Source organism: Tupaia chinensis, unplaced genomic scaffold, assembly GCF_000334495.1.
Source record: "Tupaia chinensis unplaced genomic scaffold, TupChi_1.0 Scaffold140176_1, whole genome shotgun sequence".
In the NCBI taxonomy this organism is placed as follows: domain Eukaryota; kingdom Metazoa; phylum Chordata; class Mammalia; order Scandentia; family Tupaiidae; genus Tupaia; species Tupaia belangeri.
The window spans coordinates 352,612-356,232 of record NW_006200055.1 but is presented as its reverse complement, the minus strand read 5'-3'; the positions used below and the strand labels follow the sequence as shown (position 1 = coordinate 356,232).

Genomic DNA, 3,621 nt, shown 5'->3' with positions numbered 1-3,621 from the left:
CGAGTGTCCCTCCCCCACCCGTGGTCACCCCTGCCATGTTAGTCGACAGCCCTTGGGCCGTGTCTCCTTCGAGCTGTTTGCAGGTAAAGTTCCAAAGACAGCAGAAAACTTTCATGCTTTGAGCACTGGAGAGAAAGGATTTGGTTATAAGGGTTCCTGCTTTCACAGAATTATTCCAGAGTTCATGTGCCAGGGTGGTGACTTCATACACCATAATGGTACCGGCGGGAAGTCCATCTAAAGTGAGAAATTCGATGATGAGAACTTCATCCTGAAACATACAGGTCCTGGCATCTTGTCCATGGCAAATGCTGGACCCAACACAAACAGCTCTCAGTTTTTCATCCACACTGCCAAGACTGGTTGGATGACAAACATGTGGTCTCTGGCAAGGTGAAAGAAGGCATGAATATCGTGAAAGCCATGGAGCGCTTTAGTGGCAAGACCAGCAAGAAAATCACCATTGCTGACTGTGGACAACTCTAATGAGTTTGACCTATTTTCTCTTACCCACCAGACAATTCCTTCTGTAGCTCAGGAGAGCACTCCTCCACCCCATCTGCTCACTGTGTCCTGTAACCTGTGCTCTCGTTGCAGTTCTTTGGGTTCCATACTTTCCTTATTCCCCTCTAAATCTAGCTGAATTGCAAAATTAAGTTCATGATTATGAAATACAAACTAAGTAACCAAAAAAATAAACAAAAACTATTGTCATTTCTGTGGATCAAAGACAAATGAGACATAAATGTGACAGAACATCAAGTTCTTCATATTACCATAACAATGAAGATAATGGTGTCCTCCTGGCTTCCCTTGGTATCACATCAGAAAAACACTACTGGGGACTAGATGTGTCCAACAGACATGCCTGGACCCTGGGCATATGTTAGAAATCTATTACACATCCACTATAATGCCGGGTATGCAATGAGTTGTAAAGTACCAACCTAAATATGGCTTCTGGATTTTAGGGCTACAGGACCATTCTGAATTAATTATGAGGATTATAAAGCTTATGAGGATTCCACCTATCCTAATCCTTCCATCTTGACCCTACCGTTGACAGTTTCTCCTTGTCGTGTTGGGGTTTTTGTAGACTATGAGGCTGGTACTGTCATTTTTCAATGTCACAAAGCATGGGTTTCTCATTTATAAATTCTCTGCATGTGACTTTTCTGAGGGTATTCCCCTATTTAAATCCTTGCCAATGCAAAGTTCCCACGGTTCTGTGCTTTCCAGGGTCCTGAAGCATCTTATACCCTCACCCACTTCTGTGCAGAGCTCCTGGCCTGGGTGCAGTTCATGCACCCAAGCTCATCTGCACCATGGTAAGCATCTTTTCTATGTCTCCCTTCTTTCCTCTTGAATGTCTTTGTCAAATTAGGACGTGCAAATTGACTTGTGCCACATCCTTCCCAATATTTTATTTGCACTTCAGAGAGGATTTGCCTTCCCAATATTTTATTTGCACTTCAGAGAGAATTTGTTTCCTACCGTTTCTCAGACTCCCAAGCAAAATATACTGATCCCTCAAAAAAAAAAAAAAAATGGCTAAAACTGAGATAAGACCTCTCCCAAGTGTTGAAGACCCAAGCCCTCTTGACACTGAATAAGGAGATGAAGAAAAGATTTTCAACAACTTCTGTATTAAGAAAGACGAATATAGGAGTCACTCATTATAAAATGAGTCCTTAGCAGTGTGGCAATTTACTCATCATGCCTCCTATCTGTCAAAGAGTTAAGGAAAAAAATCATAAATAATATATATTAAAAGTAGAGGTTTTTGTTCCAGAATGTTTCAGTTCAAATCCTTTATCTTTACATATTGGAAACTGGGGAAATCAAACTATAATTTCAATAGTGTAATCTTAAATAATATATACAAATGTCTGTTCATATTTTCATAAATAATTTTGCTATAAAAACTACCTAATACTTTAGATCATTGTGAGAAAATCAATCCATTAATTTTAAAACATCTTTGAAGTATCTTGATTTAATAATAAACATTTGCTCATCAGATTAATAAAACATATAAAATGTGTCTGTGTCCTATGGTACAGAATATTTCTTCAGAGGGACTAAATTCTACTTTACTGATTTCTCATTTTTTAGGTCACAAGCATTGTTGACAAGACTGTTCTGATCCTACCTTTAGTACATATACACATACATACATTTAGATTTTTTTTGTAATTATGGTGTGAGTACATACAAGCCCCTATCAAGTAAGCAAATTTATGTGGAATTCAGTATATCATTTAAAATAGCAATAATAATTATTATGGTGATAATAAAAATGATCTATTGTGAAAATTAAACAATAGAATTAAAAAATAACTTCTATTTCTAAGATTTTTGGTTTCCTTTCACTGTGACTTAAATAATTCATTTATTAAAATTAATTAGTTGATTTTAAAAATTATTAAACTCTCTTTTTCATGGAATATCTTCACACTCAGGGTGTCTACTTTTTCACAGGCTTATGGCCCTAGAAACTAATCTTGCTGCCAAAAAGAATGCAAAGCCTACAAGGTACTCCCAGATAGATTTCTTCTCAGTAAAAGGGTAAAAAAGGCATCTTGGACTCAAATGTTCATTGGACAACTATCGGTTATTGTCTGCCTATGTACTAGTTTTAGGACTTTTCCACTCCACATCATTTCTGAATCTCTGAGTAGCAATCATGCCACCTTATATTTTGGAGACCTTAGGATTATGCTGGGGCAATAATTGGGAAGGTGTGTGTCCACAGTGGGGAATTTGATAGGGCTCAAGAGGCTCAGCAGAAGGATCCTTAAACCTGTAGGATTATCCATGGACAAGGTGCAGGCATTGCTGCCTAAAGCCATCACCAAATGCTGATCAGCAGTCTGTCAATCTGGGGACCTCAGATTCTCATTGGAATAGACATGGCATGTGCACTTATTGGTAGAGTACTCCAATAAGCTTTCGTGACTTGAAGAACCCTGTATCTTCTTACTCTGTTATAAATTGGATAGTGATTTGTCCTCTAAAGGTTCATGGTTTTTACTTTTTTTGTTGTTGTTGTTTTAGAAGTTTTTGCTAAAGGGCACATGCACTCGCCGAAAAGACAGAGACACAGAGACAGAAAGTGAGAAATCACACACACACACACACACCCACACACACACACACACCCCAGGGAGAATGGCCTCACTGCAATCCCTTATCCATTCTCCTCTCAGGATCTTGGGCACGCACGCACACGCATCTGGCGTGAGTTTAAGCCATCGGGTCAGGGACTTGAACCGCGGTCGACTACATGGACTTGAACTGTGGTCGACTACATGGGAGTCCAGCGACATAACCATTACGCTAACTGCTGGTTCCCATGGTTTTTATTTTGATGTCCCCTAAAAATGTATGGGCTGGGACTTGGTTTATTAACGAAGTGTTAAGTGAAAACTTGATTCCTTCATAGTGTCAGTGTGAGGTTTTTGAAAATAATAATGTCCTTAGAATGGGTCCCTACGATTGTGTTTTAGCAACTGTATAGAGCATGAGATCAGAATGACAAGCAGAAACAGAGACAGCCACTGTGCTCAAGATCCTATCCTCCACCATATTGTACAGCCTTCCCAGAGGCAGGACCCGGTA

General features: G+C 39.3%; 2 pseudogenes; both read left to right on the top strand.

Annotated features, from left to right (window-relative positions):
• LOC114004464 (tripartite motif-containing protein 5-like) overlaps positions 1–1,442 on the top strand; it is a 22,088-nt pseudogene extending 20,646 nt beyond the window's left edge.
• LOC102473360 (microtubule-associated protein RP/EB family member 1-like) overlaps positions 1,062–3,621 on the top strand; it is a 6,139-nt pseudogene continuing 3,579 nt past the window's right edge.